A 14,109-nucleotide genomic window follows, 5' to 3' on the forward strand; every position below is an offset into this window, starting at 1 on the left:
CAAGAAGCCATCAAAAATGTTCTGCTCCTACTTCTGTTCCTGTCTTTGGTTCTCTAGGGGCTAGACAAGAGGTCACAGACAGGGTAGCCAAGCACATAGCTTTGGCAGATTCACAACCTGAAAGCAGGATAGCTGAGTGGCTAAGACTTGGCTATAACATACTATAGGCCTGGCTGGGCTACTACTCAGCCAGAGACATGACTTTGTTGAAGCTCTTGTTTATCCAGCCTGTGGATGGTAGTTGCCTGCCCTCAAGTGTGGACAGGAGTTCTACTTGGTAATAAGGGTTTTTCAAGTACATTGAAGATTCAAATAATCAAGGGAAGACCTGAGCCCAGAATCCAAATTCTTCTTCTCACAAGCCTGTGGTGAGTTTCAGTAATGGGGAATAGGGAAGGTTTCTCTCATCTGGATACAAACATCCTGATCAAGGCTGATCTTAAAATCTATGAATCAGTCTGCTACTACTGGGTCATTTTGTTTTTCTAATTTACAACTTGTACCATTCCACCTCCCCAGAAACTCAACAGTCTACTCCTTCCCACTGTTAGACCTTAGGTGGGGTACCATGGCATCCACTAGGATCCAAGCCAGGGGCACATCTTTAGGTTCTTTCAAACCTCAGAAAAAAAGATTTATTTAAGTTGACGTGTCCATGAAACCTCTAGATCTCATATGAGAAATTTAAGGTCAAATGATCAACACCAGATCTTGAGCCCAATCTGATCATTTTTGTGGACTGTATGGATGGGTTGCAACCCAACTTTAGAGAGAAGCTACTGTGGTCCCCTCACACCCTTTCCTGCCCCCCTCCCTTCCTGTCAGATGCTAGCTCTATAGCTGTGCTTTTTTTCTGATTACTTGGGGACTTTTGTCACTAAGCTCCTTCAAACCTAGTTTAAGTATTCCTAAGTTGGTGACCTAAAATGTTCTTCCCTTTCTCTGTCAAATGGACCTAGTCTCTTCCAACCATTTCTCCTTTGGAAAACACTACCCAGGAGTCAAGAAAGCCTATGTCTTCTTGCCAATGCCATTTGCAAAGCCACACAGCCATTTCTTTCCCCAGGCATTTACCCTCAACTGAGAGAAACACCACCTAGGCCCCTGACTCCCCTGTGGGATGGTGGCTTTGAGTCTCCCCTCCTTATAGAGACTTGGCTCCTCATCCCAGCCACTGGGGTTTGCTGCTTTTTCTAGGTCCTATCACAGTTTTTGAATACAAGAGGGCTTGGGTACTGACTGAAGCACTGTCCCCTATGCAAGATAGTCAGCAGCCAGTACCTTCCCTGCAGATATGCCATTTCTTCTTCTTCCCACTTTGTTGTTGTAGTGCTTTCAAGCCTGTTTGTTTCCTCCACCCTAGATATCTCTGTATGCTCTATATCGATGCAGTCCTTAGGTGTCCTGTATGCTTCTAAGTTGAGCCATCTTCCCCTGCAGCTCACTCACCTGGTTTCTGAGGGACAGAACCAGCAGGTGTTTTTCACGTTGACTAGTACCCTCAACCTGGCTGCCTTCACCAGTAACATGCATACCACAGTCCCAGAAAGTCAAGATCAGGACCTGAGTGGAGACTTTCAGAGTAAGAAACCCTGTCTAGTCAGGACCCCAACAGCTGCAGTCAGGACTAATGGTAGCAGGGATGACAGTGGTGTTTTCCACCCATTATGGGTACCTGTAATAGCTAGGGGAAAAATAAAGCTGCCTCCCTGTCTCACTTGGCTGGTAAACACAACAGCATTGTTCCTTTAGTCCTCCAGTCACTAGCAAACTGTGTGGTTACAAAAGCAGAGTCCCTTGCATACACTGTAGGCTTGACTTCAAGCTCCTTTCTGCTTTGGTACATAAGCTAAAAATACTGTTTTGTAGCAACCAATTCTGAAACGATAACAACTAATAAATCAGCAGCTTCATTCCAAATACAGAAATCCTCCATTCCCCTTTATTATGATCATCTCTGATCATCTTTGCTTCTTTTTCAAGTGTCACTGTTCTAGTACCTCAGCTCCACAAGTCGCCTGCTTCTGAATTATGGTTGTGCTCACTTGTTCCACTAGAGGACCCCTGTGAGCTATTCATTTGTATTTTATTACTGTATGGAAAAATCTGTTAGTTCACAGTAACACTGTCTGCTTGGTATATATCTCAAATCTCTGTGCTCAGAGGCAATATCTCAAATTAATTTCCTAAAAGACTCTGAGCAATTATGTTGAAGAGATCAAAACTAAGACCCCAGACCTGTCCAGCTCCCTTTGAAGGACCCCACTGCACCAGGAGAGCTGGGTGGGAGTCCAGCCCCCTGATTTTTCATGTCTCCTCTCTCAAAGGCTCACACTGGGACTATCATGTCACCAACAACACATGTCCAAACCACCATGAGTTAGGACCCTCCAGAACATGACATTTCAGAAGATAATACATTTTGAGTGCTTTTATTTCACCTAATAGTGGTAAATGTTAGGTTTGGTAACTTTTCTCCACCAGGAGAAATGCTCTACCTAGGACAGGTAGAAACTTTACTTTTTAAAGGAAGCAGAAAATGTTCCTCATGACTTCAGGAGCTCAGGCTTTAAAACAAAGCATCAAATATCACAGGAATTAACAGTCTCTATAATTGCCCCAAAGGATAAGCAATGGATGATGGTCCTTCATATCCCTGCAATCAATGTCCTTCCTCTGCAGCCCATGATCTAAACAAGACATTTCACTCTGGGTTGAGCAAGACATTTTTGATTGACCCAAATATGAAATATTGGGTTTTTTTCATTTGCAAAATATCCCAAAAAACCCTTTGTTTTAGTTAAACCTTGACTGTTTTTTTTTTAATTTTTAATTTGGCTACCAAACAGAAATATTTATTATTCTGCCAGATAGGCCAGAGGGCTGCACTAGGTGGCGATAAAGTACCATTTATTGTGATGTGTGTGAGCTGCAGTCTTATTCTTAGGACAGCTCTTTCCAGGGGCATGGCATTGTACCCTAACCTTTTCAAACACATAGGAATGAATCTGCAAATCCTGTGCAGACCCTTTTTTATGTCTCCACCAAGGAAAATGGTTGTGAACCCATAAGCAGGTCTTTTATCTTGCTGCCTTTTGCAAGCCAGTTAGCTCTGCTATTAGACCCTCAGGCAGCTCATTTTCTATCAAACAAACTTTAATCAGTAACAAAAAAAAAAAAAAAATCAAACCACAATCCTTTGTCCTCCCCTATTCTAACTCATGGGGGTTAACCTAAAGCACCATGAGTTACAGCGTCCCCCTCAGCCCAACAGTCATTCACTTGTTGGGGGGATGGGATAGAGCTCCATTTTGGAGCCAATCAACCCCCAGGAGCCTGCCCCACCAGCTCCAGCGCTATCTGCAGGAAGGGAGGGGAGAGAGGGGAAGGGGAGCATGCTGCATGCTGGGGATTGGGGGTGGGGGAGGGGCATGAGGTGGGGGACTCCAATCTACCTGCCCGCCCACCCTCCAGCTCAGGCTTGGCACACTCCAGCCCACAGAGCACTCCCCCAAACTCCCTTCCTGCGGATAGCACTAGGGGCAGAGCTAGGCTTCAGTAGCCCATCTTTGATCACAGGACAGAATGACCCTAGTAGAATGCCTTCATCTGATCCCTCATCAAATGAGGATGAATTTGTCACAAGAATGGCCACTTTAAAGTACTCCACAGTCATGCACATGTGTTATGGTAGGGTATGGCTGTAGAGTGCTTTCAGGGGGGGCAATCGCATGACAAATATAATTTCTGGCGGCACCCTAGGAGAAGAGCTACTTACCACTAGCGCTTCCCCCAACACAGCAGCCTGTCTCCTCCTTGCAACAAGCATGTTCCCTCACAGCTTGCTTGCCTCTCTCCATGCTCTCTCTTCTGGGAGCCTCCTCCCACTCGGGCACTGCTTGGTTAGCCAGATTCCTCACAGCTGCACTTGTAACAGGGCTGACGGCCCCTTCTTAAGGAAACAAACCACCCTGTTATGGACCCATTTGTGACTGCCAGGAAGTCTGGCCACTTGGGAAAATCCTGGAGTAACAGGGATTGGGGGGGGCAGTGAAATACCCTTTACCCAATTTCAGACCTAGAAGATGGACTTACCAGTGGAAAAATGTGACATTACTGGAGCATGTGCACCTAGCCAAGGGTGTGAACTCCTGGTGCCGCAGGCAGCTGGATATAAATTCAGGCACCTCAGTCATGCTGTAACCCTGTCATTTACTAATGGCTGAGTTCTTCATTTAGCTACACCAACCTCCATCTGCAGTAGGGGCTTATTTCAAAGCAGTTCTAGCATGCTGTCCATGCTTCAAAGCTTTTTTGAAGCCCTCAGGGGCTAGACTCAATGATCTTATGAGGTCCCATCCACCCCCTAATATCTAATGTCTATGAATGGGTTAGTTTCTAAGCAAGACAACTGGCTGCTGTTTATTCTCCTGGTTCACTAACCACCTAAAACAAGATGGCAGATAAATCCTATTCTCAGTCCCACCAGGGATTCAATTCTGGCTCACAAGCACAGCTATTGACACACGTGCCCTTTGATCTCCATTTTTAGGGATCTAGTTTCCTTTCCTATTAGATACCCATGAGGGGCAGCCCTCTGCCTGCCCAAAGACCCTCTAACACCTGTCCTGCTCCAGTTCCCAGGCAATGTGGTCTCATCAGCATCTTCCTACTAGGAAATTTCCAAACAGCAAACAGCTTCCTTTGACTCCCTTTTAAGGAGGCTACCAGGGAGCAAATGGCACTCTGTAAGAACGTTAATCCACTCTCCTGCAAGTTATAGAAGATCTAAACATAGCCCCATCCCTTTCCTAAATTCAGCCCCAGCCTGATCCTTCCTCAGCCACAGATCCTTGACCCTGCAGGGATGAGATAGCTAGAGAGATGGCAAAGGACTGCTGCATAAAGCAACAGTTGGCAGTCTGTTTGAGAGGTCCTGGCAGGACTGGGAGGCATTTAGCAGACGTGGGGAAAAACATTTTACAAGATTCTGAGGTAAAACAAGGATCTCTCGCACCTCTGGCAGTAATGAGCACAAAAATTCATCCATCTATTTAAAAAAGTGCACACATGAATTCAGGCAAATGGAAGGAATAAAGAACAACTAGTGGTAATTAGTTGGTAGCTGAATAAAATCATCTGCTGAGTCCCAGCTGCAATGGAAGTGAGACTCTGGTTTGTAAATGCAAATAAAGTACTTGAGGTCTAATTAAACTATATAGAGCAAAATGCGGCCTGTAGGCCAGATGAGGCCTGCCAGGCCATTCTATCCGGCCCGCAGGGCCCCTAAAAAATTTAGAAAATTAATATTTATCTTCCCCTGACTGCCTGTCATGCAGCCCTTGATGGCTTGCCAAAACTCAGCAAGCAGCCCTCTGCCCGAAATAATTGCCCACCCCGGTATAGAGCAAAGCATGAGGGGGCGCAACGGTGCTGACCACAGGTTGTTCCTGGTATATACTGCTGCTAACAACAAATGCAAGGGGGCTTTCAAGTCTGGTGTTTGTACAACAGTACACAGCGTTCAGAAAGAAAATAAGAACAGTACAGGATATGGTACTGAAGAAAAAATGCAATGTTTTTATTGGGGCCTGTTGTGAGGGAGACCAGCAATAATAGTTACGCTTCTAAATAAATCAAACTCCAGCATTCTTAAACAAGAGCTCCAAATTCTCAAGTTGACATCTATCAACACAAGCTATAAACATTATCATTTCATGAATGTAAAAGGCCTCTGGAATTTCTCAGCCATCTCCTCATTGACTGCAGTACTGTTAGGCTCCAAGTACTGTGGTGATTTACAGCACCCATCTTCATGACAAGCAAATGCGTTTTCTAATAGAAGCAGGATAGGCTGAGAAGTGAGGAGGACAGAGACACCAAGTTGCAGGGGGGATGTGTGCATTGGGGGGGACCCAAGTTTCATCCTCAGCACACAGCAGAATCCATACAGGGAACACTTCCTCGTGTTCCCACCAAAGGCCTCTTACCTTTGCAGCATTCTGTTTGGGTTTCAGCCAGTCTGGCAACCTTTGCTGGCAGAGCTTCCTTTCTGTCTACTGAGTTCCAGGACTCAGGTGCAACGCAATCTGTAGCATCCTTCTGATCATGAGTACACAAGACGTGAATAAGGCCTCCAGCCAGGCTATGGCAGACAGCACCAGAGAGGAGCCCATGATAGTACAGAAATCCCCAGCAGCTGGAGGGGCTGTGTGAGCTGGGCAAATGGAGAAGGGTCTAGCTGGCTTGGAAAGAAAAAGGTACTAAGGACACAAAAACAGCAGAAAGGAAGGCAGATGCTAGAACAAGTTTCAGTTTCAGAGAACCATCCAATTTGGAGCCACCTATCCAGACTGACCTGTGAAGGAGCATCTCTATCCAGTGATATGGGAAGTGAGCTCAATACCTGTTGCCCAGTCTATGCAGGTAAGCACCTACATTATAGGAGCTACCATTGCCCACAGCACTCTTGTAGGCTATCCTGGCAGAGGAATTGAATGGCTATAGATGGTGAATTATCTCCTTACCCTTGGAGATGGTCTCTTTTCCAGAACAACTTTGAGGCACATTGGTGGGGTGGTGTTTGGAAGCTTGCAGTGCTATTAGCCAAGCTGTGCCTGTCCTGTGAGGAAGAAAAAATGATAATTAGCTTCAGTGGCCATCAATCCTTCGCAGTGCTGCTAACTGCACTATTTAAAAAGCCCATCTGCCTCCCATGAGCAGTGAGACACGGTATGCAGTGGAGAGTGGCAGAGCACGGTGTTCTGCAGCCTGGTGTTCAATCTTCCCACCCACTTCCCCTTACTTCTGAATTTCTAATGCTGCAGGGCTGAAGAAACAGGGAGAGCCTACAAATTGTGGAAGGATAATGCCACAAACATGTAGCCTGCACGGAGGGAACTGAGACTAAAAGTATCTATATTCCCTCTTATGGATCACACCAGGGAACTGGGGTGCCATGGGCACTAAGGTGCACAGTTGACAGCTCAGAGGTCGCAAACTTGAGGCCAAAGCAGAAGCATTCACAGCACAACCCTATCAGATTCCAACAAATCTGTATATTCTGCTAAATACCTTATCACAAGGACACAAAAAAGCAAGGAGTACACAAGCCCTTTTTTGCAGCGCTCAAAGGCCAGTATCCCCAGGCATGTGCTCTCCTCAGGTCTCAAGCTGGTGAGCTGCTCCCCAGGAGAGAACTCCTCCACCTGCCCAGAGACTCTTGAGTTCAATACACATTAGAGCTAGAAGGATCAAGGCCACCCCAGAGTGGTTTCTTTCAGAAACACTTCAAGGAGAGGATTCAAATGAACAGATTAGTGATCAGACTCTTAGCATGCTCCCCTAAGAATACACTCCTCTTTTAGTGTTAATTTTAACAGACAGAGCCCTGTCATCAGAACTGAAGCCGCTCCTGCCCACTCTGGGTGCTTCTGTCTAGCCAGTCCAATGCACTCACCCCAAACTTTGCATATTCTAGTGAAGCCAGACCAGAACATATATGGGAGGGCACAGGACAGGAGAGAGCTTAATCTGATCCTACATGGTCATGTGCTCTGGAGCTGACCTGTCATATTGATTCAAAATACATGCCAATGTTTAATTAAAGACTAGACATCATTGCAGCTAGAAAAATGGAGTGGCTGCACTCTAAATAGAACAGGGTTTCTGGGGAGAAAGAAAATAATAGCTGCGTGCAACAGCACTGGAATCAATATTGGTACATTTGCTTCTATGATGGCACTGATAGCAGCATATCAGTTTTCCACAAGGACACCATTTTTCTGATGTAATTGTGCTCCAGATCCTGGTAGAACTAAAGCCCTTTGACCTAGAAGGATACATCTTCAGGGATACACACCTCCGCCCTGTTCCAATAAAAATAATGAATAAAAGCAAGCTTGCCAGTGTTTCCAAGGCAGGACAAGTCCATTTCATGTTAGCAGCATTGGCCTGGCTCTGCAACAGCTGATATGGAAGCAATACTGTACTCTCAGCTAAAGCTATTTATAGATCAATATGGAACTTTTTCTCTCTCTTTCATGTTGAGCCATATGTTCAGAACAAACAGGTTTTGAAAACAAAGCTTGTTCTTGCTTTGCCGTTATGCACATCAAACACCTTGCTCTCGTGCAGATGGTTTGGGCTCAATCACCGACAAGGCTGCACCGTTCCATTGACAGAAAGCACTTTTCTTGTAGTGGGAAAACCTGGAGTGGCACCCAGAGGCCTCTTCCCTTCCGCAGGAAAGGAAGCTACTGAACATGTCTAGGAATTGGTTCCTCCCACTGGAGCTTTACCCTGACCATTGCTATGCTCTGACAAACTTGTGGAATAAAGTCTCAGGCCATATCAGGGAGGGAACCCTGGTAAAAATTCAGGGCTCTGTTGCAGTCCTTTCTGCTGGCCTCTTCTGGCTTCCAGTGGATTTTACTAGTTGCTCGTCTAGTCAGAAACATCCATTTCTTTCCCTCAGAAAAAACTCCAACATTTCCAAAAATGTATTTTCATTTAAAAAACGAATGAAAGGTGAATTTTCTACATTTTCCACAAAACCAATAGTTTTTGGTGGAACCTACCCCTTTTCTTTGCACCTCTCCATCTCTACAGAAGGAAGGATGGGGCCTGTCTATTACTAACTAGAATGATTTAAAACTTTCCAGGTTATAATTCTATATGGGAAAATTGATTTTCTAGCCTTTGATGCAGATAAGAAAAGAGTGGGGTGTTGTGTGTCCTCATCCAGTACCTACTACCAAGTCAGATCCTTCTCAGAAGTGTCAGTGCCTCCCATATCAGATTTCCTCCCAACACCTACCTTCTGGATAAGCATTTTCCACTCCCTCTTAGCTAGCAAGGTGCAGGTAAAAGGAAAGGCAGATACTTGGGAGATAACTGTACTGGGAGATGTTATTGTAAAATGAGATGCAAGGCAGTGTTAACATTACTCACAGAGAGAAAAATCTTCTGTCAGTCACAGTCTACCTGCAAAGTCAACAACGCAAAAACAACAGAAGAGGGATAGTGCAAGCTTAGAAGTCCATTCACTGCCCCTAATGTTATACACTCAAATGATAAACAGGAGAATGATACTATGCTCATAGCTAATCCTTGCACTTTTGTGAATTACTAGAAGTATACAAACAAGTGTACACACACACACACACACACACACACACAGAGTGGGATAATATATGACAGACACACACAAATGGAACAGGATAATGCATAACAAAAATTTGCAAGTGCACATATAGACACAGAGCAGAATAAAGCAGGTCAACATGCAGTTTGCTCACTTATTTTGTCAACTGTGGTTTTAATCATCAATGCTGCTACTTCCTAATTTACCACAAAATTCATGCAGTGTACATTTTTCCGTTGTAATCCTGAAACCGATTACTAGTACCTACCAGTACATTTTTCAAGACAAAGCAGGTTAGAGGTGTGCCTTATAAACCAGGGGTGGCTAACCTGTGGCAGCCTGTGCATGTGGCATCTGGAAGACGAGGGAGAAGACAGGCAGAACAGAAGCCAACAGGGCAGAAAGCAGATCAGGAGATCAGGCAGGGAATGCAAAAGAGGGAGTAGAAAAAAGGAGCAGCATATTAGGCAGAGGAGGGGAATTAAAGTGGATTTGGAGGGGGCCTGGGGCTAATTTGTGGTATGTCTGCCAAAAAGGTTGGCCCACACTGTTACAGACTAGCTGAATCAGAGGTGGAGAGCATCCATCACTAATGTACCTAACCAGAAACCATGGCTTAGCCAGTCTCAGAAGAATTTTACTGAAACCCTCCTACACAAGCAGTCCTTGATCCATTATAGTTCATTCCTGGGATCCCAGAGGATGTGACCATACTTCAAGATTTTAAATTTAAGATGATTAGTGCCAGTGAGAGGATTGGGAATTACTGCTTGAAGTCTGCCTTGTAAGAAAAGCATATTAGCTAACCGTAATGAGTCCTAATGTATTAAGAAACTCAACTTTCTCTCCTGATAGGGAAGCTAGACTTTGGGTAACTGGGAAGCCTACTAAATTCACTGCAGAATAAGCTGCTTGCTAGTTATGTAAATAGCTTCAGTGCTCTGTCAAGGCAAGAGCACTGAAGATTAAATCACAGAGGAAATAAGTCTGCTCTGTAATGATAATGCCATGCTTTCTGCCCTGTAAATAATGAACTATGTGCTTTCTTGAAATCTGGTGATGTGACCCAGGAAACAAACCCTGTGATCAAGTTACAGGTTACATGTTCTGACTAGACAACAAACTGGGAAAGAGATATATGGTTTCATCTATGCAAGTTGCTCCATTTAGGCCCATTTGAAATGAGAGCAACTGTGTTAAAACCATAGGCTACTATCAGATGGATATAAGCATCATCAGCTAACATGACAGTGGCCCCATTATGCAGAAGCTGCAGTCTGGTTCCAGTGGTCTTATGCAGCCTTTATCTGAATTAGTTTACGGCCATGATAACAGCATTGGAAGCCAATTGTTTGATGCTTTGTCTGCACCAGACCCTGAATATAATGAGCTGAAACAACTTTATGATTTTAATATATTTGTGACAGGCTAGCTGGCAGTGACCTAGCCCAGGAGTTTTGAAAGGGCAAAAGATGATTGCAGGACTTGGGATTCCCTTTCCTCACCAATCTGGTAACGATTTGGCCCAGGGGTTTTGAAGGGGTAAAAGATGATTGGGGGACTTGGGATTCATGGATGATAGATCTATAAAGAGCTATTTCTCAGAAAGGTTGAGAGAGGCTGGAGGAACACCTCCAATTGATAATGGTTGATGCCAGGGAAGGTAATGAATAGGGGCTAGATCACTCAAGAAATATGTTTCAATGCTCTTCCTTTATAGCAGTGTTTCTCAACCTGTGCATCACAAGAATGTATAAAAGGGTCATGAACAAACTTTAAAAATGGATTCTCCTTTAAAAGGAGAAAAACATGGGAAATTGTGGCTTTACCCTTGCAGGCTGGCAGAGCTCCAGCCTACGAGGGGCTGCCTGGGGCTTCCCATGCCCCATGCATGCCCCACACACTGGTAGGCTGGGGGTGGGGGATAGCGGGTCAGGAGCGAGACACATTGGGTTGGGACCTGGCCGATGATTTGATGTATTGTATTGATGTTTACAAATGAGACCTGGTACAAAAAGTTTGAGAACCACTGCTCCATAGCATCCACTTCTGCCACTGCTGAGGACAGGATACTGGACTAGATGGACCACTAGTCTGACCTGGTATGGCATTTCTTATGTTCTTACAGAGATAGCTTAGGGTCTAAACCACTGCGTATTGATGGCAGTGAGAAATGGAAGTAGCAGAGGACTCGCAAGGTTTTCCCCAAAACCCTTGTCCAACAGCTCTTCCAACTACACAGTAGTTTCAAATATTCATGAATGCCAAACCTGCATTTTAAATACACTTTATACACTTACAGGAGCTCCTTGGGAGGTTTGTGCTTGCTGCCGCCAGGCTCCTGCTGTCGCTGCCAGGGGCACTGTGTTCATGAATGCAGTGCCTTATTCATGTATTTCACCATTCGTGGGGATATGAGAACATATCCCCTACAAATGGCACGGGTCACTTGCAGTCTGGTGCTTTGCCTTGAGCTACTGTGTGGCTGGCAGGCCAGCAGGAGACAGATGCACCACTAGCATCCTCTCACAAGCTAACATCACAAGCATCGAGGAGATGATCATCCAGCATAAACTTTGCTGGGTCAGCCATGTCATCTGGGTGTCCAGCTTCAGACTTCTGAAGCAAGTTTTATTCTCCCAGTTCAGTCAAGGCGTATGCTCAAGATGAGGGCAATGAAAGCACTTCAAGGACATCCTCGAGGCCAACTTGAAAAAACGCAACATTGACATGAGCTCATGTGAGACTATCACCCAGGATGCCCCAAACAGAGGAAGAATCTGCTGCAAGCATCTCAGTGCTTTGCAACCTCACAACAACAACAGGAGATGGAAGAGGAAGAGCACCAGAAAGAGAACATTGCAGACTGAATCAAAAATCCAGAGCCACCCAACCCATGTAGAAACACATGCCTGAGTTGCAATAAAACCTGCCAATCCCAGGTTGGCCTTGTCAGCTGTCTTGGGATCCACAGATAAGGCAATCATGGAAGACAATCATCCTCGACTGCAAGGGACTGCCAGAGATGGGGTACAACCAGAGACATGATGGCTGGCACTGGAGGGGTACATAATAATACATCCAGCCTAGAAATTCTGCTTCAGTTCCACATTACAAGATCTTTCCAGGAACTGCCTCACCTTTAATTTCAGAGACAAACTGCAAAAGCAGGAGGAAGAGGGAGATCTAGAGGCCAGCAGAAGAATTTGAAAGACCTGAATAAATGAAGGTCTTGGGACAGTTTGAGAGATCCAGTTTATACAAGCGCCATATCAGAGCTCACTTCCCCCAACCACAAGCTTCAGGTTGAATGGTAACAGAAGCCACATGGCTGGCATCTACAGCTGTCTCTGCAGAACAAAAAGCCGTAACAAATTCCAAGCGAGCTAGTAACCAATGTCTCCACAGACCTGCTGCTTCCAAGGCTGTTTTCCCTCACTGACTCCTCAGGTGGGCCATTTCTTACGACAAACATTATTACCTATGTGTTCCCCAACAGGGTCATGCCTGCATATCCTCTCATAGCACATTAAGTGATAACTGGACAAAGGTTTAATGCTCAGTCTCTCCTGAGAGAGTGGTCAGCAACAAAAACCTGAAAGTGTGATATGCCGGATGTCCAACTGCTAGTGTATTTCAGTAGAGCTAACAGCTCTCAGGATCATGGCAGATTGAACCCTCACTGAACTTTGATGTCCCCTATTAATTTTATTGGCACAGTGAACAGTTTCAGCAAAATCTACCAACCTTCACTTTGCTGTAAGGAAGAAAATATATTCCTGTAACTACTTTGCATTTCTATAGTACTTTCCCTATAATTATCCTGATGCCACCACTCCATACTTTCCATGAATTTAAATAGGCTGAAATTATTGTGGAAACTAATTACTTGCATGACATGTAGTGCACTGCAGCTAAACATTTAGATGGCAACACAGCAACATTTAAGCAAAATGAATCAATCCTTCAAAGTTAGTTAATTCTACATAAAAATGACTTTCAAAAGAAGGGGTGCATTGACTCAATCTATTAGTGTTTTAACTGAATTTATGCTGGCATAATTCCAATGAAATCAGGAGACATGCTTCTGCCTTTGAGTGTAGTAATGGGGACGCAATTCAAACATACTATTTTCTCCTGCTTTGAGTATTGACTTTCTGAAGTGTTTCGTTTGCTGAATTTTTGCATGTTTCAAAAAGCCACATATAGAAACAATTCATATAAAATTCATAATAATGCATTTTCCATCAGAGAAAATTGTTTTACTGAAGCCAAAACATTTTATGGGAATTTATTTTGTCAACATCTGCTCTAGGAAAGCATCAAAACAAATAATTTAGATGTTTTCATCATTTCCTGTTGAAAAGTTAAAAACCTTTGGATTCACTTTCACCATTTTATTTATTGTAATGTTGCTTTTCTTGGTTTTATTATATTGTATTTAATATATTACTATGTTTTGACATTACAGAAACATGTTTTCTAATAGAATATTTTCATAACCTCCGTTTTGCAAGAATTGTCATTTATTTATTCATTCATTCAATTTATATGCCACCCTTCCCAGCAAAGACTCATGGCAGCTTACAATAAGAAAACAAAATACATTAAAAACAGGAGAGGATCAAACCAGCTTAAATGGGAACTAGAACCTCAGGTTAAAACAGAGACCCCATAAACACTATCTCAGCCTAGATCTGTGTGGTGAATTCTTGTCCAAGTAGAAAGTTCTTACTTCAAAAATATGCCCAGGTTTGGGCTCTGGCAAGTCTCAAGAGGGAGAGAATTGGGGAACAACTTCAGAAAACAACTTCCCAGAGGATTTGGCACACTGATGATACTTGAGAGCATGCATTTTCATACAATCCACTCAAGACATGGCAGGATGTCAGCCAGGAGTCTGTCTTACCAAAACCTCCTGACAAGCTGCAAGGGAGGCCTTGTAGGCAGGGCTGGAGATGGGA

The 14,109-nt window shown here is 44.2% G+C and overlaps 1 protein-coding gene across 1 annotated transcript in view; it reads right to left on the reverse strand.

The window, feature by feature from the left end:
• Positions 1–14,109, reverse strand: part of PCBP3 (poly(rC) binding protein 3) — a 213,401-nt gene that overhangs the window by 154,444 nt on the left and 44,848 nt on the right. The window contains exon 2 of the mRNA XM_090041235.1: positions 6,528–6,622. The gene's annotated coding sequence lies outside the window, so the exon portion shown is untranslated. The remainder of the gene's footprint in view (positions 1–6,527; positions 6,623–14,109) is intronic.

This window comes from Crocodylus siamensis, chromosome 4 (genome assembly GCF_052110815.1).
Source record: "Crocodylus siamensis isolate JL-2025a chromosome 4, ASM5211081v1, whole genome shotgun sequence".
Lineage (NCBI taxonomy): Eukaryota > Metazoa > Chordata > Crocodylia > Crocodylidae > Crocodylus > Crocodylus siamensis.